Source organism: Tauraco erythrolophus, chromosome 6 (genome assembly GCF_009769465.1).
Source record: "Tauraco erythrolophus isolate bTauEry1 chromosome 6, bTauEry1.pri, whole genome shotgun sequence".
NCBI lineage: Eukaryota > Metazoa > Chordata > Aves > Musophagiformes > Musophagidae > Tauraco > Tauraco erythrolophus.
Window position 1 is genome coordinate 73,391,410 of NC_141470.1, and position 22,112 is coordinate 73,413,521.

Sequence of the window (22,112 nt, forward strand, 5' to 3'; positions counted from 1 at the left end):
CGAGTCATTTTCACCTTGCCCACTTGCAGTTTTAAATGTTGTATGAAGGTGATGCAAAGAAGGTACCACACAGAAAACTTGTGCACCACAGAAAGCACACGGTGACTGCCCTTTGCAGGCTCTTTCCCTGTAGCGAGGAGGAGGAGGAGGCAGCTGGAGGACCCATGGAGGAGGCAGAGAGCTCCCCAGCTGCCTGCACTGTGCAACCATGGAGCGGGCACCGAGCTGCACCTTTCCCCCCGACTTGCTGCACTTATCCCTAGGGTGATAACAGCGATGGTTTGATGACTTGTCACCAGCTGCAGCTGATGTGCATCCTGTGTCGGGAATCTGGGAGTTCATAATCTCGCCTGTGGCCCAGTTTGCAGATCTGTGTCATCCGAGAAGAAACTTTGTCAATGAAGATGGAGATACAGAAAGGCAGCTCTTAGAGCACGAGCTGGTTATACAAACTTTGCTCTCTTCACAAGAGAGGCTGTTGCGAGGGATCAGGGAGGCAGGAGCCAGGTGCCAGCAGCACCGCGTGCCCGTCGTTCTCAAGTGTCCCAGCAGCAGCTTTGGCTGATGCTCTTGGGGGGAAATATGAGATGGGGCAGGCATGGGAAGGAGTGTCAGAGAGCCCTCAAGCCTTGCCTGCAAGGCATCCCTGGCAAATCCGTGCTTCCAGACCCCTCCTGAGAACCAGTGAATTCTCAATAGAGAGGATGTCCTGGTTTTGGCTGGGACAGAGTTAGTTTTTCTTTTTAGCAGAGGAGTCAGCAGAGCGCTGTGCTTTGGATCTGGCCTGGGATTTGCTACGAGAAGAATGTTGACAGCGCACTGGTGTTCATAGTTGGTGCTGAGACATCGAGGACCTTTCAGCTTCCCATGTTTCACCAGTGTGCAGGAGCACAACGGGCTGGGGGGATGGCATGGCCGGGACAAAGGACCCACAACTGCTCTTATGATTTGAATTTAGACGTAGGACTGAGGGCTGAATTGGTCAATGGAGTATTCCGTATCGTGCAACGTCATGCCCGGGATATAGATGAGGGTTGATGGGAATGAAGGGCTTTTTATTTTTTCTGGGAACTCTCTTTGGAGGGTTCTCTCTGGGACTCTTGGATGCTCTGTCTCTCTTTCCAGGCTTCTCCCTTGTCCAGGATTGCAGTGTTGGGACTTACCTGTTTCAGAATCAGACGAGACAGGCATTGGTCACCGAGGGGTGAGCAGTTACACTGTGCATCACTCCTTTGTATATATCATTATACATATATATATTGATATATTATTATTATTATCATTATTACTTTTATTTTTTTAAATTATTATTAAGTTGTTCTTATCTTAACCCCCGAGTCTCCTTCCCTTTTCCCTTTTAATTCTCTTCCCCATTCCTCGGGGCTGGTGGAGGGGGAGCGAGCGGCTGCATGGTGTTTAGCTGCCAGCCGGGCTAAACCACGACAGTGGGTAGCTGAAGTTGATGATAGTCTCTCCCTGTAGCTTCTCAGGTTAAATTTTCAGTTTATCAGTATTTCCTGTTTTGAAGAAATCACAAGTCAGTGTTCAGAAAGTGCTCCCTGGTTTAAATTAAAGACTATCTGTGATGACTATAATGTGAAACTTTTGAATCAACTCAGAAGTTAAGTAGTATTGACACCTCTCCTTTGTTTGACGTACCTGTAGTTGAGCTAAGTGTATATTTTTTTAATGCAAACTCAGACCTCGAGGAACATTTCTGGACAGCTGATGATCTTTCCTTGTTTGCAGTGCCCTGCGAGGTGCGGCAGAGACCTGTGGCCGCCGCAGCCTGGCAGAGGGACGGCTGAACGCGGACCACTGCGCGCCCGTGATGCTTAATAGCATTTTAAATGACTCTGTCTTTTTTTTTTAAAGGTTACTGAGATAATATAGCTGAGAAAGAAGGCAAAGGCCAGTGCTTAAAACTCCCTGCACTGTGAAGCCATAGAGAAATCTGCGCTCCTGCATTGCACGGCCCGGCGTTGCCAGCCGTGGGCATGGGATTTATGGCTGCTGTGAGGGAACTGGAAATTGGGGATATTGCCTGCTGGAAAGGACGAGAGGTCAGCAAAAGAAGAGGCTGCACACGTGACTTGTCACTAATAAACAGCACCTTCCCCTCCAGCCATGCTTGAGATTAGCGGGTTCAGTCAAGAATAAACGCTAGCCTGGGTCATTAAAACATGAAGGCAGCAAAGCTGGGCAGAGTGAGGAATAATTGTCTTGACATTTTAAAGATTACCTGAAAGCACCCAGGATATTATGACTGTCTGCTGACAAAGGGCTTGTTTTCCTTCCATCTCCTCTGCCTTTTCGTATCCACAGGCTGGTTTGCTGCCCGCATCCCTGCTAGTGCCAATTTGTCAGGTCCTTGAACATCTGAATGGCACTTTTTTTCTTGAAAATATTCGCAGGCATAAGAAAGGAAGTTTGGATCTTATGTGGCTAGTGTGGGGAGGAGCTTCTATGGCAGCTTCTGTTTCCAAGTTTAGCATGAACCCTGAAAAAAATGTTCATAACGTTGAAATTTGGCAGGCTGCTTGTAACTGGAGAGGTATCTTTTGAGAAAGCAACTGAATAGCAGCCAAAGAAGGGTACAAGAAGATCTGAACAACGTTGCTCATGAATGTTTTGCAACGTTGCCCTTTAAAAATTGGGATGGACTCAATTTTACTTTTTTATATTTCTGTCACCCAAAGATAATCTGGAGATCTGTATTTCTGGCTTTCATGCCTGTGATATCAAATGGAGCTGAATGTGAAAAGGAGCTTCTTCAACACATCAGGACCAGGTTAAGAACGTCCATTTTGCAGAACTCTGAGAAGTTCAGGATACCTGTACCAGTGCTGGTCACCAACATACCAATATTTGCTTCAGAAGACACTTTGGTGCTCTGCTGGCACAACCAGTGCTTGCCCCTGGGAAGAGGACGAGCCTCAGTAACAAGAAAGTGCAAGTTGCTATTCCTTCTGTAATAACTTTTTCTATACTTTGAAAAAGCTACTTTGTAAAAATGATTTTTTTCCTGTGGAAAATATTGATGTTTTGCAGTTACCTCGTGTCCTGAGCTGGGCAAAGAGCGTCAATAACAAAAACTTCTACGCTAGGAAATGCCACATACATCCAACGAGATGTGGATGTGCCGTATGTACCGCAAGAATCTGACTTTTGAGGAACCCTCCATTAACCTAATAGGCAAAACGTTGGTGAGGAGCTTGTGTAAGTTGCAAAAAATGTCATTGGCATCTACAACGTGGCTGGCAGGTACCTCTGTACTCAAAGGTGGTGGAGGGGTTGTGGGTTGGCCATTTCTTGCCTGTGGATGCCATTGGCAGAGGTGATGTTTCTGGCTCACGTGACTTAGTGAGCTCCGTGCCACGAGCAGGAGGCTGGAACACGTGCAGGGAGCAAGGATGCTTTTAAGGATCTGGCACCCCTGGAAGAGACCACCAGCGAGGTTTTTTGGCAGATCTTTTTCTCATCATGGTTGTGTCCCGATGGCTTCAGGTCACTGGGAAGGGGAGAAGCCTCAGTGTGACATACGGGTCCGTGGGCACCCGTGGCCAGTAAGGCAGCACGTGCAAAGCTTCTTCGTTAGGGACCCGTGGGAGGGGAGGGCAGAAGGGCCCCACTCCCAGGGCTCTGCTCCTGCCAGCGCCCAGGATGGAGCAGCCAACCTCAGCCCACGCTCTCTGTTGGGTTGGGATTTGCCCAGTTCAAAGGCAGCTGCTGGGATGAACCGTCAGATCCATTCCGAAACCACAGCAGCCTGTGGTGCGTTGCTAGGAATTTTTAAACAAATGTGCAGTTCTCCTTTTGCCTCATATCTGCTCAGGAATAAAGCGAGAAATTCATTCTGAAGACAGAGTTCTTCTAGCAAAAGCACTTCAAAGCCTACCTGGAGACAAATGGGGATGCATAATTTAAGCAATAAGTGTTTTTCTCTGCACGTTGTTGCGCGCAGCCTGCTGAGAGTGCCCAAGGAGACTCTCCCACTCCAGCTTTTGTTTGCGGTTTTACGTTGTTTCCCCCGAAGTTTCTATGAACTTACAAAGGGACTTAATTGATAGGAAGATAAGGTCCTTCCCAGAGCCTTAGGAATGACTCAGAAGCTCTGGTTTTCAAAGCTGGTGTACCCCGATGTCTCATTTGAGGCTGTCTGCATTATCACAATTTTATTTCCACGGCAAATGTGAGGGAACTTGCAAACATTATCTTTGGGCTTTCCTGAGTTTTTCTGCTACGTTTCTTCTTCCTCCTTTCCTGTCACACGTCCCATTCGACAGGCTGTTATATTCAGTAGAATTGGTTGAAACCTTTGTTCACTGTGGATTCAGCACATGCTCCTGGGTTATTCCTGATACCTTCTTGATTTCTTTAAATGTATTCTGCTGGCTCCTGTTAGAAAGGATGTTAAAGAACTTGTGGACTGTGTTTCTAGACAAGAATAATCTAATCTCTACAAGACTCTAATTTTAAGTCTCATATTACATTTCTGATACTCTTAGTTTTAATATCAGCTTTTTCTTTTAATGCTTGAACATTCTACGAATAGAATCCATTAAAACAGTTGAACTAGAGAGTCGAATTTGCAACATAATATAAAGGTTTAGCTGCTGAGTATCTTAAGAGCTGATAAATTCGGCTGTTCATTACGAGCTACTCATGCACGGACAATACAGAGCGGTGCTATAATCTGTCTGGTATCTCACTGACCAACAATCCTTTTCTTTCGCAGAAAACTAACCAGCAACAGCAACAATTCAGACATTCCTGGTATTGCAAGAGAACATGGGTATTTTCATCTAATGGTCGTATTTTTTCAGAATCAGTGAAACTGAAATAATTTCTAAGAAGCCAGTAAGAACACTTTGGGGTCACGGGGAATATCCAGTTCACCTTGCTGGAATTAATAGATAAAAGAAAGAGTGGAAAATGGTAGTTGGCCAGATTGGTTTCAGGAGAACATGATAGAAATTAATAAAACCATTGAGAAAACTGATTTACCCTAATAAGCCACAAGTAAGTAGAGTTTTTGAACATTCTTTCTGGGCTCAGAAATGTATGATTAATGGATCAAATTGCATGAGCCAGACCTGAAATGTCTATTTGAAAATATGATAGGTTAAACGCAGCTGCACGTTTCCATACTGTCACTGGGGAAGAAAAACACTAGAGAACTGTCTTTGTACAAATAACACTTTGTGTTTTAGAAACAGAATAATGTGTTTTGGATGTCTCTGCTGCAGTCTTAGGTGACCACACCGAGGACACTGATTTCCAAGGCAGCACAGATAAGCCTTCTGCCAAATCTCCACTTCGTAACACTCATATTCGGTTCCGGATAGCTAACTGATAGTATATCTGCTTTGGTGTTGTACAGCTCTTCTGAGCTCCAGCAAGGAGGGAAAAAACCCAAAGAACAGAAAACAAGAACAGATTTAATGAGAATTTTTCCTCTGTGAAGGCTGTAGCACCAGATCCAAAATAATGGAGAAGGAATAGACTGTTTTGCACAAGGTAAGCGCTGCGCTGCAGCACCGCTGCCTCCCACTAAAGCTGTGAAATAGGATTCAGCTGAAACCTGGGTGATGCCAAGCTCTGTTCTGGCTTCCTGCACAAAGACAAATGTTGTGCTACCCTCAGCTGTGCCTGGAATGTAATTCTGCTGCCTCGCCATTCTTTTGTCCTACCTTTGTACATTTGTGCTAATGAGCTGGTTTGGTTTTGGTTTGTGTTGTTTTTTCTTTTTTTTTTTCCAAAAATCTCAAAAAATAAAAACAATCCAGAAAAAAACCCACCCCAAAATCTCAACTTGGACGATGCCCGTTCTGTAAAACTAACATTTATTTAGGCTTTGGAAAGATTTACGTTGTTTTGTGCATTTTGCTTTGGGAAACAAAGCTGAATATTTCAGTAAGCTGGGCTGTGATCCGCTCGTGGTGTTGGCTGCAGAAGGGAAACGACTGCTGGGGCAGCTCTTCGGTGTGGTGAAAACCAGGGAGTGCTGGCAGCTTTCGGAAAGTTTATTTTCCCAAGAGATCCCATTCAATTTTCCTGTTGCAGCTCATTTCACAGGGTGCAGGGGTTTATCCTTTTTCCATGCCTTCTCGTGCTGGAAAAACGGTGTGTCCTGCAGCACACAACTGCCGCGGTGCTCAGCCGTGGGGCGGGAGGACCCGGAGGATGACAGCATTCGGATGGCCGCATCCTGCACTGCTGCCCATCCCCTGGGAGCTGCGTGGATGCAGCCTCCGGGTAACTCACACCCGCTTCAGCCTTCTTCGCTGAAGTCCTGAATCTTCCTCCTTTCCATTTCTGAGACCAGGGCTGTCTTATGCATCAGCCCAGCGGAGTAGAAGCAGAAACGATCTGAGAAAATAAAGAAAGAATATCTTGTAGTTAGGGCTTAGAGAGGAAAAAAAAAAAAAAAAAAAAGATAACCACCAAAAAAAGAATACAAGGCTTCCCGGAGCTATACAATTTCTTGGAAATAAACGAACAGATTGCCATGAATGAATAAACTGCTTAAGACACTAATTCACATTCAGGAGGCCGTAGAGCTGAGGGTACCAGCGAAGATGACAGAAACGTTTCCCTGTGATTGTTCCTGCACGGTGCAATTTCGTTTCTGAAGGCAGCAAACAGAAGGTAGCCGTGCTCTGCAAACAAACCGCTCGGCGCAGATGGCACAGGGCTCTTCTGCCAGCAGCGACATCCCGACGATGCTCCTGCCCAGGGAAGCTGTCCGTGCTCGCACCAGCCCGGCTCGCTTGCTTTGGGAAGGAAAAAAACCAGGGAAACTCAGTCAACAGCAATCACAGGGCAATTCGAGGTGCAGCCGGGAGGGGAACGCTGCGGGCACAGTGCACGTGTGGGATGGTGAGGAGAGAACGTGTTGGTGCTTTTTGACTTATTCCGGTGTGTTTGTGTGCGATTGCGGCACCTCGGGCAGAGCCGCCGCCGCGGCAGCGGGGCTGGGGCTGCGGTGGCACCTGGCCCTGGCATGCCAGCTCTGGGTACGGGCAGGGACAGCCACCACCCCTTCCACGCCAGGTGGAAGCTTCCACATCTGGCACCTCTGGCCAGGGGCTCCCCAGGGTGGGATACCTGCATCACGGGCAGCATCCTCCCGCATCCCAGTCTCCCCATCCTGAAACCTGGAGCACCGTGTCTGCGCTTCGCCCAGTGCATCCGCACTCCCCGGGGCCTGGGCAAATACAGCACTGCATACTGCATGTTTGGAGCTCGTCATAATCGGAAACCTCATTTCAAAAAGCCCCTGATTTGATCTGAAACAGGTGCAGAAATGGGGTGGTTTGGAGGGCTTTGGGGGTTTTAAGATAAGCCATTGCTATCAGCAGTAGGAACAGCTGTGTCAGAGCACTTACAAATGGCGATTTGATGAATTCCTTGAGATGTCAAAATGGACCGAAGATAAAAATCTGTGTGACAGAAACAGCTTGTTAAGGAAATACCAGAGCTAAATTGCGTTCAGCTGGGTGAATTATGGGTGTGCTGTTCAGACAGTACCTACTGGGCACATCGGGCACCGCTGCTTTTAGCGTTCCCGTGTAGACAGTCCTGTTCTTTTCATACAGAAAAGAAACCACTCAATCTTACCATTTAATAACAGTTAAACAAATAACAGAGCCAGATTCTGCTAAGACTTATGCCCTTGCAATGTCTACCACTTTGCTTGGGGATAACCAAGGGGAGCAGAGTTGCTCCTGGGGCCGTTTCACAGTGACTGTTGATCACACATTGATTAATCGTAGCTGTGTTTAGTGGCTCGTTAACACTGGTGGGAGTCCAGGCTGCTGCACAGGAGGTGCTCGTCTCATTGTCTTTATCATGCTGACCCTCCAGTTCAGCCCCAAGGCTGGTGCTGGGAAGGTGTCTTAGACTGCTCTCTTTTACAGGGAATCACGGCAAAACAGCTGGACTGGGAGCAAGGATACGGTGCTGAGCATGGTGATGCCCAAGTGTGACCGTGGCCCGAGGTGAGCTGCGTTTGCTAAAACATGAAACTGAGATTTATGACATGAGCTCCAGCTTAACATCAACGAAGCAGCGGTGCTGCATCCAGTGTGGTGGTGTCAGTTACTGCCCATGGAGGTGAGTAAGTCGTGGCTGGTGCTCTGTGGTTTGTTGGTCTCTGCCATCTCTGATACTGTGAATACCATGTTTCTTCCTCAGAAAACAGTCTTGCAAAACAAGTGATTTTTATTGTGTTTAGATTTCTTTGGACTGGCGTGTGTTATTTAAGTACAAAACATAGATTACTTAATCCTGTGGCTTTTACTGTGTTTCCTAGTTGCCTGAATGATGAGCTGTCTCCTCTTTTGGGTAGGAGGTGGGTGGATTTAGCTGGAACACAGAACAGTTAATGAAACCCTAGCAATACTCTTGGTAATGTCTGATTGGAAGAGGCCTCATCCAGCAGCAGAGTGGGAGGGATTATTCACAAGTTACTTGATTATTCCCTGAGTTACTCGAGTGGTTTTAGTGCTGGAAGGTAAGGTCCAGGGTGGGAGCAGTGAAGCACTGTGAGTTCACAGGGGTTCAGGATTACAAACCAATGCTTTGTCCTGGTGCGTGCACAAGGTGGGCTGCTGCAGCTTCTGCTGGTGCTGCGGATGCAGGAGCAAGCCCACAGCACGCCTGGGTGTGGGCTGCAGATGGACCACCTGAGTTAGGAGGGAGAATCAAGTCCCAGAGGGAATCCTGAAAAGCCTTTGGGTTTAGCAAAAGCAAACAGGCTGTTCTCTGTGCAGCCCAGTTGCTTTACTTTGGACCAGGGGAAACCATTTCTCCTCTGCTGCAAAGGCGCTGTAGGTAGCAAACTTTAAAGCACGTGAAATTCTTTTGAACAAATTTCAAGAGCTGCTGCAATGTGTGGTGCCTCCTGTCATGGCAGAAACACACAGCACCATGCTCTGAGGGTAAGCTGCTGGGGCTTGGGGCTGCCTGGTGGGTGGACACCGTGCTGAAAGGCAGGTGTAGTGTCCCCTCATACATGGGGACAGAGTACTGTGTGGGGGCTCAGCACTACCATAGGGGAAAATAAGGGAAATCCGTTGCTCAGGAGTTTCCTCTGCCTGAGCAACACCACCATGAGCAAAGCCTTCCTCTGCTCTTACTCTTCTGGTCAAGCTCACAGGTGTGCTTTCAAACACCACCTGAAGAATTTGTCCTAAGACCTCAGGACTTGGTGATCTAGATGCTGGGAGTTTTTTATTTGAGAAAAATGAATTAAAATGTATTAAAATGAAACCAATAACACGTTATTTTATATTAAAGACTTAATTGAGATCAGTGGCTGGTTAAGAGCAGATGAGTAAGAAACAATGTGAGAAATAGAGTTTGAATAGGATAGTCCTTCCTCTGGCTCTTATTCTCAGATTTCAGCAGCTACTGCTATGGGGATTTCTCGGCCATGGGATTTAACAGTGACCAGTGGACTGGCCTTGCACAAATACCTCCAAATTACTTTAGAATTCGTATGTCTTTGTGTTATCTGCTGTCAGTGAGTTGCACAGATTTTTATTTTTTTTTTATGCATTAGCTGAAAATGCATTTGATTTGTGTTAAACTTGTTTGAAGATCTTTCTGCTATTTAATCTCCTTGAGAGTGGAAGATGTTGTGTGTAACTGGAATATTGAGGTCACTGAAGAGTGGGAGAGCAAAGAGAAATGTGGTCCTGAAAGAGATGGTGGGTGGGATCTGTGCCTTTTTTCTTAACCCAAGTGCATGTGAAGCTTTCCAGCTTGACTCTGGAGGATATCCAAGCAGTAGAGGAGCTATTTTTGTTAAACTGTTTTCCTGAACAGCTGCCTACTCATGACTGTCCCTCTGCATTTATTTTCTGTCTCAATATTCCTTTGGTAATGGAACACAGTCTTTTAGTCGTGGATAAAAAAAGGCATTAAAAACCTAGCATAGACGCGGGTCTGGGTTTTCTCAGTACTCTTCTGTTAATGTGGGTAGTTGAATTTAACTCCTAATTACATGGTACAACTTTGCAGACTAGGCAGTGTTGATACTTTAAAGTAAATTCTAAATGACAATTCTTAAACAAGGCTGCAGAGCTGCTTTGGATACAGGAAATGTTTGGTGTCTGTGCTGGCTGCTTTAGCAGACGGGTTGCACTTGAATTTCAGCACACTGCTCCGTGCCCAAGACGCTCGTGTTTCTGCGTCCCTGATTATCTCGGTGAGATTTGTGCTCACACGCAGGTGTTGGAACATTAAAGGCCTTTATAGAATATCTGAGGATCTGTTCATTGTGGCAAGATTAAGACACAAAAAACCAATAAAATTCAGAATTTACCTAGTGCTTACAAGCACAGTCTGATTCTCCTCATCACATGGGTGCAAGTGTTTCTGGTCTTCCAGTTTGAAACTTTGGCTCCAAAGAAGAGGCAGTTCAAGACACCCTTAAACTGAGCATAAAACCTCTTCTCCTTGATGTTTATTCAGAGAGAGGCAAGTCCATTTCATAACCTCCATTATCTTGTACTGTTTTGTGTCCGAATCCAAGGAGGAGCTTGGATTAGGATGTATCCAGGGGAATCTCTAATTGGAGAAGGCTACTTCGAACTTAGTGAGAACCAGAGGGATGCTCGTTGACGCAGAGTTTCAGTGGCTGCACAGACCAGACAGACTCAGATGCTCTTGTACAGCTGTGTGCTCTGGTCAGCACCTTCAGCCCACTGGAAACGGGGCTTGGGTGCAAGGCTGGAAGTGTCCATAACTATGCAAAATAAGCTTGAAAATTATTTAAATATAATTCCCTGCAGAAAGCTAACAGTAGTAGATGAAAATGTTGATGAAGGGCCTACAAATTAAGCCACCATTGCATCTTTGCAGGTGACTGTCTTGTCTGTTGCCATAAAATGTTCATCTGTACCCTTAAAGTAAAGGTTCCTTACTGGAGGCAGTAAAAAAAAGCAGTGGGAAGGGGGTGGTGTGGTGTTACTATCGCTGCACAAGTACTTATGTTTGGAGGTACCCTGAAGCAGTACCCAGTACTGGTGTGGGCTGGGGGCTGCTCCATGCTGCCCAACAGGGAGCTGGGCTTGTGCAGCTCTGGGTCCTGCAGCGGCACGGGGAGAAGGGGTGTTTGCCAGCCTCTGCAGAAGGTTCATCCCCCCTCCCTCTGTTGGAGGTGCCTCATCTGTACCTCGAAGAGCAGAAGGACAGGTGTCTGTCCAGGCTTGTCTTCACCCCCCTCCAGCAGTCTCTCTCCATGCTTCCCTGATCTGCTGTTAACAGATTTCACAGTACAGGAAGTTACTCTTGTGCAATTTTTAACTCATGACTTTTTCTTATCCCCCATGGATACCCTCCATCCTCATTCTTTTTCAGTAAACATGCATTTTCATATCTGAATTATGTTATCAGAACTGCTCACTCCTCTTATGATTAGGATGGAAATCTCAGACCTTTCAGTCTTCCTAATGGGTCACAGTGTCTGGATATTTACTGATTCTTGAGGGGTTTTTAAAATACACATTTTTTCCTTTCTTTTTCTACACCTTTTGCATTAGATCTCTCTTGCAATGCTGTGCTCAGACTGTACACACCACGCCTGCTGAGCCCTCCCTACATCTCCTGGGTGTGATGCTTTCCTCCTATGCACAATTTCTTCCTCTACTGACCGTATCCCAGAAGGATTAAGCTTTTTTCTCTCTACCAGTGTGTTGTTGCTGACACAGGCTCGGTTTGTGATCCCCTCTACCTCCTGGATCCTTTCTGCTGAAAGTCCTGCCTTATTGTTTTTCTTTCTTCCCCTGTTTCAGTGTTACTGAATTTTTATCCTACTTCTTATTCTTTGTCCAATTTTTTGACTTGTCTCATTTCTGAAAATACTTAAGAGCACGAGATCAGCGTGCTTGAGTAACTAGTGTCTTGATGCCATCAACAAAAAAAATCATGCTCTCTTCCATCACCTGCACCCACAATAGACACATAGAGCAGACCTGAATCCAGCCCCTGCTTCCACACAAATGTGCTGCTGATAACTGACCTCAAAGCAGAAGGATCTTGCCAGTCTTTCACCTGGCCTATGGTTCAAGTTTACATGGAGAAGTCTGGTAAGCTGGTCACAATCCTTGCTAAAACCCAGTTACGGAGTGTTTACTTTCCTTCCCAGCAGTTCCTCTGTCTCATTATGGAACATCAGGTTTCTTTGGCAGGACTCGGTCTTGGCAAATCTACTTTGGCTCCTACTCATCACTTTGTGATTTCCTGATGCTCGTAAGCTCTTGTTTGCGTGTCTTTTCTAAATTTCTTATAGATGAAGCTAAAGTGATCTGTAATTATAATTCCCCCCTCTTTTTCTTCTTAAGACAGTCACGTGTTAATGGGATCTCAGTTACACAAACATACACTAGCTTGTAGTTATCGGTCCTGGCAAGCACCCGCTAAACCTATCTGCTGGCTGCATTATTTTCTTCTTTAACAGAAGATGCAGACCCTTGTGGTAATGCAAGAATAGGAATGTATTGTGTTAAAGAGACACTTTGTCCTGTTTCTTCACTTTATGGCCACGTGAAGCTGAGATGTGCGAGGAGCAGCTGAGGGCAGAACAGAGCCCCCAGTTTGACACAACGGGCTCATCTCTCCCTACAGATGGCCTCTCAGGTTAGTAACGTGATCAGCTACTCAAATATGGGTGAGGTGTGTTTTCCCTCCAGTTCCCAGTTAGGTAAGTGCTGAGCTCAAGCAGATCCCTTTGTCATGCCACTTGGAACTGTGGATAATTTTCTCACTTTCTCTTGAGTAATTTCTTATAAGTTTCCTGCTTACCTTTGAGTAGAAGAGCAGCTGCTTGGGTCATCCATCAAAGCAGAGCTCGATGAAAGTAAGTTTTACAGTAATACTGGCTGATTCCTGGGCAGAATAGACATCAGCACTCCACAAAGACAGAGTTGTCATCACGGATCAAAAACCTTGGGAAAATTAAGTGATCCTTTCTCCTGCTGTCAAAGCCAGAATTAAGAAGACAGTAGGAGAGATGTAGCAGTATAAATAGCATACAAATACAGTGGCTTAATCTTTGGGATATTAAAAGCCTTAAAATGCAGGATACTGATCTCCAAAACATCAGCAAAGTCAGAGCTTTCGCTGTATGACTCGCACACGAAGGCAAAACACTTTTTTTAAAATAATTAGTAATTTCACTGACTCGACCAATTTGTGGAATAAATTATTTTAGACTATTGACAAATATTCCAAGTAATTTTTTGTATTCAGAAAAAAATGTCTAAAAGACAGAAAATGGCTATCCTTCAAACTCCTGGTTTCTGATTCTACTTATTTAACACCAACCTGTGTAAATTCTTTTCCCTCTGGACATCAGCCCACTCAGATGAATGTTTCTATTGCCAGAGCCAAGTCTGTACCCAGTGCAAGGCGACACCAGCTCTCCAGCACTGCTTACACCCTGGCTCTGGATTAAGAGGAGTGAAACCAGTTGCTGCCTCCTGCCACCCAAAGGGCCCTTTACGGATCACACAACACAATGGCTTTCCTTGGTTTCGTAATGAAAATATCATGCAGCAGTAAAAGAAGCAGAGCAGACAGCGTGTGTCCCCTCGGGCAGAATGGGATGGTGCTGGTGCCCCTGTGCCCCATTCCTGCTGCTCCCCGGGCCGTAGCCCGTGCTCGCGTGGCCGAAGGATGCTGCTCCTGGTGGGTACAGCTGCATGTTGCTGTCGGAGTAGAGCAGCAGGTCAGAAGTACCCTGCCAAGAGAGGCTACTGTCAGAAAGCTGCCACTTCATCAGCAGTGATGTGTTTAGCAGAAATCTGTCGGTTCTGAGAAACTGAAGAGGGAGCAGGCAGGGTGATGGCAGGGCTCGGGGAAGCATCAGGTCACTGCGTTGAGTCTCTTTTGTCACAAGCAACCCGAGTGTGTGTGTACAACTTGGTTCAACTTGCATCCTAAAACTAGTCTGACTGTTTTGTCCTCCACATCCCTGGTTATCCGTAGCTCTCAAAAGACCACTGTATTTTAGTTTTCAGCCTTGTGTATACATGCTTACTGATGTTAACCTTATTTTTCAACCTAAATACAGCTGTTTTCTCCCTGATGATAACCATGATATGTTTATATGGAGCCATCACATGCACTACCAGCCTATACGTTGCTCATCCGTATGAGCTTCCTCTTGTATGAGCACCTCACCACCCCAGTAACTGTCTTCTGGCCCTGCAATTTTGAATTCATCTTTCTACATGGATCCTGGTAAGCTTGATGTTAAACCTTCTGCATACATCATGAACTACATAGACTATCTATGAATTCAAATGCAAATGTAACACCTTGTTCAAAGGAGATTTGGGCCTTTTAGAGGACAGGATTAGACTTAAAAACGAGCTTGACAAATTGGGTGCATGTTTGGGGTAAAAGTAAGATGAAATTCAAGGTAATACGAAAATTGCGAGAGCAGTCAACTTCACAAATTGAGGACTGGAGGTAGATGTAGCACACTAGATATAGGGAACAGTATGTACATATCCATATATAGCATCCGTTGTGATTTCAGGTATCTTGGAGCTCATACCAGGTCTCAGCAAAGATCAGATTCCCTTGTGCTGGATGACAAACCAGGTCACAAGTCAGCTTTTTGACAGCTGCAGTCAGAAGGGAGCAAAAACATCATCAGAGTTGTTAAGCTGATGGTGCTCCAGGGATCATGCGCTGTCTGGAAGAGGGACACGTTTTCAAGCTAGAGTTCTGCTTAGCAAGGAAGTTTGAGTCTCAAGTTTTGCATTGTGGTTCCTCTAGCTGTAGGGAAGTCAAAACATCCAAAATAACTAGTACGGCTGTAAGGAAAAACATTTTGGTTTCTTATACCCCGAGAGTTGAGGGTAAGAAGAAATTTGCCATCTCATGGGAAACAAACTGTTTTGTGAAGACAGGATGGAACCCAAAGGGGGATCCAGCAAAGCACAACTTACCTGATAATCAATGGAAAGACCCCAACCAACGTCACAAACTTAAATTTTCCCCACTCTTACAAGTTTTTCTGACTCACATGTAGCTTTCCCAGCTCATTCCAGAGAGCCTGTGTTGAAGTGGACATTTTCTGGTTTTATCTGAACACGATTTTTCTAGCAGACATAGTCAACAATTCTACTTGTCCCGTGCCCATCTGTATCTGCAGCAGGAGAGCATGTGCTGGGCAGCTGTGGATAAGCTTTCTCAAATACTTATATTGGGGGATTTAAATGATTTTGGCAACAAATTTTCAAAGCAACACAGCTCTGAATATTTTTAGCTTTCTAATACACAGAGCATTCCAGATTCAAGACATTATTCAAAATTTACTTTCAATATGTATTTATACAGGAACTCTTGAAGTCATCCCCTAAGTATTTGACAAGGATATTCATGGTGTATAACCTGCTTTTTCTCCAAGTGAATCAAATTCACAAACATTAGGTTGTATAATCTACTTTTACTTAAAGAAATTGAATAATAGAAGCTGTTTTTTCCAGGTCTCTACATCCTTTCTTGCAACTCACAAGAGAGTAAAGCAGAGGAGGGAAATCCCAAGCAAGAAAAACGCTCTGAGCCCAAAGACCCTGGGTAATGTTTTCTCTTGGAGCACTCTGTTTGCAGGTACAGTTAAAATGGAAAAATCTAGCTTTTTCAGAGACCAATTTTATATGAAACTAAATTTTGATCTACAATTTTCATTATCTGTTCAAGAGTGGGGAAAAAAGGAAATTTTGCACAGAGGGTCCAGGGAATAAGGAGGAAAAAATCAATATCGATAGCATAAACTAGAGCTATATCTAAGACATCTGCAGCACACTCTCACTCAGTTTTAAGTTAAGCTGTGCAAAAGGCACGTTCTTGGATGCAAAGAGAGACTGAAGAAACTGGTGATAAACAGTGATAGTCTCCTTAAGATGCTGACAGTACAGAAATCTGTGTTCTGTGTTGGCCAGAACTTACCATCAGCAAGACCTAGGGAAAGAGATAACTTTTAGAAGAGAAAAATGAAAGCTCTCATGGGGAAAAAAGATACTTCAAAATAATGGAAATAAGGATTATTTTTTTTCTCAGTATTATGAAATCCATTTGGCATGATCAAAGTGAAGAAGATCCCATTTTGGGAATGAGTTGGGACTGTAGAAAAAACAGGACAGGGTTTGATACTTACATCAAGAGCTGAAGATTTGTGTTTCACCCTACGACATATGAAAGCCTGGTGGTGAATGTACCTCAGTCAGGAGTTTGTAGGGGTTCTCTGAGAAGTTGTCATCCCTATAACTCCATCAATGGCCAGAAAATGGACAAGGAAGTGCCTAATCTCTAGGACACGTCAGGCAGGTGATCCATAGGACTGGTACCGTCCATGGGCAGACAAAGCAAGCTGGCAAAAAACAGGTAGGTCTGAGTCTGAGATGTTGAGCAAAGAAGCAAACCCAGAATAACTAATGGGAAGGAACACGTGGAAAAGAGCTGATCACCTGATTGTCCTGTATGTGCTGAGTGGTGTTAGAGAGCTCCTGGAGCAAAGAGATATTGGCACTACTATTTTAATAACTTTTCCCCTAAAACCAACTTTCCTTCATTTTACCTTCTTCTCTTCATTTGAAGAGAAAAAGAAATACAAACCTAAACCAGAAAATTCTGGCAAACTAGAAACCTTGAAATTGTTTTATTGCTATATTTTTTTTGTCTACATCACCCCTTGCTGACCTGCTTTTCACCCTGCTCCCAGTACAGCGGTGTTTGGGAAGACTTATGTACTATAATTCAGATTCTCCTCTTTGCTTTTGTTTCTGTTTTTCTCTCTTCTGTCATTCTTTTTGCTGAATAGTGCCTATTTTTTCTGTTGGACAGCTTATGACATTATCTCATTCAAGCCAATCACTATCAACTTTGTTGTCAGTGGGTGTGTGTTGGTGATGTATGTAGTATTCAGCTGTAGGCACCAGGGTAAACACTCTTATCACTGTAGGTTTTCTATATATTACAAAAGCAAAAGAAAGGAATAAGAAGTCACTTTACAATGATTTATCATATTTGTGAATATCTTTGAGGTTTCTTAAAAGAGGTTGTAAATGGGTCTCCTCTGGGGGGAAAAAGCTCTACAAATCTTTCCGGGGTCTCAAACATCCCTCAGGTCTCACAAGATCAAAGTTCTGCCTCTCCAGCTCTGCATCTGACCTGCATGTTCAGAAATCATTAACCAATTTTATTTTTTGTATTAAATAAATAACAACAGGTAGTTTTCACTGTAGGAAAAAAAAAAACCACCCAACTTTGACATCTTCTGATCGGTTTCTGTTCATAGTCCTGTGCGAGCTGTGCTTCCGTCGTGCCAGCAAGGCTGCTGTGTGGCACTTCATTCCTCTGCTCCAAAATACTTGGGGAAGTAGTCTGAGGGCTGCAGGTACTCAGGAAAAGCCCCTCTTGGCAGTATCTTAATAAGTATCAGTTATTTTTACATATTAAAAAACCCCAACCTACTTAAGAGGTTAATTATGCCTGAGATATACTTACAGTATCCGTGAGAGCTAAGGATGTTTGGTCAGTTGGATAGAAGAACATGTGAAACCTAAAATTCTGGGCTCCATAAAGATAAGTTTTACATCTGTAATAAAGAAAAAAAAGCTATAGGCTTTATATAGGCTCTTGATGAGCTAGAGGGAAACCCATATTCCAGTCAAGATAAAATTTTCCATTTAAAAATTAGTTTACAGCAGTAATTGGGTGTCGTAAAAGTGAACGATATTCTCACCCACACATCACTGTAGCAGTGGGCAGCTTCAAACCCACGTGGCTGACACCTGGGGAAGCAAAACAATAAAAAAAAAGCTCTAATGGAAACGGTGACCCTACCACTGAAAAGACACCAAGCTGTACCAAGTGCTTGTGGTTTGCTATCAGTAACAATAAACGTCCAGAAGCGTCTTTCCAGCCTCTGTGCGTAGAAAACTCCAACATCCAATTCTCTTGCCTGGTTTGACCTTGTCCATGCGAATTTTTAGAAACTGAGCTTGCTGAAATCATGCTCGGGGCAGCGAGACCCTCAGTGTCAGGTGTTTGAGTGGGTGGTCATGCAGGTTCAGGGGAGATGTTGACCATGTTCAAGACTGTCGTGTCCAGGCTCAAGTGCAGCGCTGCCCGAAAGCAGAGTTCTTAAAATAATGGCTTGAAGGGTTTGACTGTAGCAGTTTCCCTTTACTGGAGAGCCATATATGTAAGAGCAAACGTACCAATGAAGCTTTCAGGTGCAGCAAAATTTTCATGGAAAACAATTATTTGTGCAAGATGGACTGGTTGGAGGGGTGAATAAGGAGGAGCAGAAGGGAGAGGGAAGGCAGGACACTGGACTGCCAAGCAGTGGTGAGGGTGATGGGGAGTCCTCCTGTTTCACAGTGAATTCTCCAAATCTTCTGGATACAAAAGGAATTTTTATTGTTTCACATCCAGTGGAGCAGCCCAGGCCCCAGGGTTTTCTCACAGGTGTTCAGGTGGGTCTGGTGCAAGAGCAGTGGCTCCGGTCAGGGAGTATCTGCAAACCAAATCTGGGAGTGTTTTTTCTCCCTGTTTCTATGAAAAGTCTCATCTTAATCTAATGTATTGATGGGGGGGAAAAAAAAAAAAGAAATGAATATTCTGCAAAGGAGGGTTTGTTCTTTGCCTGCCAGCCCTGTCACTCAGTTCCATCCTGGGTGTCACCAAGGTCCGTGTTCTGCCCAGGAACTGAATGAATGAACCCATCACACTTTCATGATTTCATAAAGACAGAGAGGAGATAGGTTGGGTTTTTTTACTTGTCAGACTTATTAAATATACTTTATTTTTCAGAAAGGCTCATGTCCATGTACAAACATTAGTGACCAGAGGAACACCTGCCCAGCCCAGGTCCTCAGCATGGTCCAACACCTGATGCCTACAGAAGTGGAGGAGCCAGGAAAGCACCTGGTGGTTTTCCTCCAGATTATGACCTCCAAAAGTCCTGCAGCTCTGTGACTGAGCGATTCAACAGCCCTCAGTTCATTTTTCTTCATTAGTGTGTCCTTCCGAAAAAATCCACCGCAGCCGGCAGCGAGGAGCCCCGCGGCGCGTGGTGCCTCCGAGCCGGAGCAGCGCCTGCCTCCAGTGCTTGGGAAGGATGAAGGGCTGTTCCTTGTTGACCTCGGAGCCCTACGTGGTTGTGTTGACCTGTATCTTATTCCCCTCTGTTCTCTTGTCCTTGTTGGAGAAGCATAGTTTATTTGGGGAATATATAAAAAAACAAACAAAAAAAACCCCACAAAAAAACACGACCACAACCTGAAAATATAGTCCATGACAATATTTCAAGCTGATGGCTCACACATTACAGGAGCCTTTAATCTTCCTTGGGATAAAGTAAAACCTAAATTACCAGCTGGCTGGGAAGCGCTGCGATGCTGAGCTCAATACGAGGACGGGTTGAGTCTGGGCACGCGGCCAGGGGATTACTTGCAGGACAGAATAAAGTTTCCAAAAACATTTAGCTTCTACCTTGCCCCCCAAATGTCTCTGTGCATAGTTTTATGGGCCTGATTTGCAAATATCTAAAGTTGGGCTTGATATCAGTAAGAAAATATCACACGTTTTCTTGCTGAAAAATTAATGATGTAACTGAAGAGTATTGCTTAAAATGATACTATTATCAAAATGATACTATTATCACTCCAATCCTTGAAAATACTTCTCAGGATAATGCTTATTTCAAAGGAGATGCTCCCAATTTCAGAACTGCAATATTAAACAGCTGCAGTTTGTGTGCTACCCATCCATATGACATGAGAGCAGTTGCAACTGGTGCTTAGCATTGTGCTGTACTTGCTATATTATAATGAAATTCTATAGAAACGCTTGTGATTTGCCAAGCTTTTCTCTAAATGGGTTTTTCTGTGTCAGAATTTCAGTCTTATTTACCCTCTGACTTTTATAATATGACTTTCTTTTTGCTTACAAATCAACAGAACTTTTCTATTTTCACCTTCTTAAACGGTTCATGTTTCAAAATTGTCAACAGCCAAACCCAAAAGTGACACGTTTGTACATAGTGCAGCTCTGCTGCAACACTGAGCACCTTTATTACTCATAAGTGAAAAAATTTTAGCAAATATATCTATAGCGGTATTTTCTATGTGTTAACTATCTCCTGTTAAAATGTCCTGTTTTCTGTAGAGGGGTGACTACTTCAACTGTTCCAGGTTTTGCCAAAGCTGCTGTTTCTGTTATTGGATTAAAAAAGAAAAAAACTCAAGCCATTTTTTGGCATGCCTTCAGAAGTTATGCCCAGCTTCCATCTGCAGCTGTACCCGGCTTACCGGAGGCTGAACGGAGCAGCTATGGTAGTGGTCTGCTGCCTTGATTTTCTGTGACCTCCTTGGTACCAGTAACTGCAATGCAAACTGCATCCGTGTGTCATGATATTTTGCTCGATTTTTCGGCTCTCCACCTTCCCTAAGGAGATGACCTGCAAATCCCCAAGTCATATTCTGAGATCCAGGGCTCCTGAGCAGCAGTTCTTGATCCGCTTGCATAGCTACTGGGTGATGCTGTCTTTTTTTCTCCCCAAAAATAGAAGCTAAAGGGAACTCGGAAGCATAATCAGTGTGCAGTAAAGTAGGCTCTTTTGCTGAGTTGTGATTCTTCATCTGCAGTTCTTCAGGCGCTTAAATCCCGAGTGGCAGGCCAGGGTAAGTACCGCTCCGTTTTCAGTTGTTGTCATATAATATATCTTCCCCAAAAGAGCATATCACCAAGAAAAATCACCAGGAAAATTCCTGTCACTTAGGAAAGGCTGAGGGAGCTGGGTCTCTTTAGCTTGGAGAAGAGGAGACTGAGGGGGGACCTCATTAATGTTTATAAATATGGAAAGGGTGACTGTCATGAGGATGGAGCCAGGCTCTTCTCAGTGGCATCCAGTGATAGGACAAGGGGAAACGGATATAAGCTGGAACATAGGAGGTTCCACTTCAACATGAGGAAGAACTTCTTCCCAGTAAGGGTAACAGAGCACTGGAACAGGCTGCCCAGAGAGGTTGTGGAGTCTCCTTCTCTGGAGATGTTCCAAACCTGCCTGGATGCGTTCTTGTGTGATCTGATCTTGGTGGTCCTGCTCCAGCAGGGGGATTGGACTAGATGATCCTTTGAGGTCCCTTCCAATCCCTGATATTCTGTGAAAAAGAAACTCAGAATGATTATGCTGGATTTATAGCACTGTTCTTGCTAGGGAGGGCAGCGGCTGTGTGGACATGTCTCCGGAAAGGAGCAGCTGAGATGCAACAAACGCCATCAGCAATTAGCAGTGATGATGAGTTCTCTGAGCTTCCTCACTGTCTGCTGCTGCCCAGGCCATCAGTCATGGGCGCTTCTGGTTGCTCTTGTCCACACCACATTGCATGTCTCCATAAACACAGGTGGCGCTGGGGATGCTGTTAGATGTGGAACATCACTCGTGCTAATTTGATATAATGTGTACTCAGGCACTGTTGTGAGTCCATCACATAAATATTTGTGGGTGATGTGACCTGCAGCAGGATCATCACCGAGGCACGAAGTCACCTTTGCACTTGTCACAAGCACGACCTGGTGCTCGACTCGGAATGCCCTTGCAGTGCCCAGGGAGCGTGCCACACTCACATCGGGTGCCAGGTGATGCTGTGGGAGCTCTGAGCAGCGTTTGGATGACCCCAAGAAGCTGTGATGATCAAAAGGAGTTCTCTGACCATGTTACCTGTCCATTACAGGCGGTGACTGATGAGAGGACCTCATTTAAATCATTGCAAATTAATGAAACTGGTGTTAAATGTTTTTATCAGCCTTCACTCTGACAGGTACCTCTGCCTTTCCCCATTAACACGTGGACTGAGACACTGCAGTGACTAATTAGCGACTGAGCTGAAATGAATGAGCCGGGTGGGACTTTGTTCTTTTCCTTGAGCCTTCTTGGCCAGCGGTGCCATGCCTGAGCGAGATGAGCACGTTTGCTTGGCACAGAACAGGCTCTTCCGTGGGTATTAGCAGTCATTTCAGTCGCTGAGTCCCTTTTACCTGCTCCTGGACGGCTTGTGAATCCCTTGGGAAACCAAACGTTA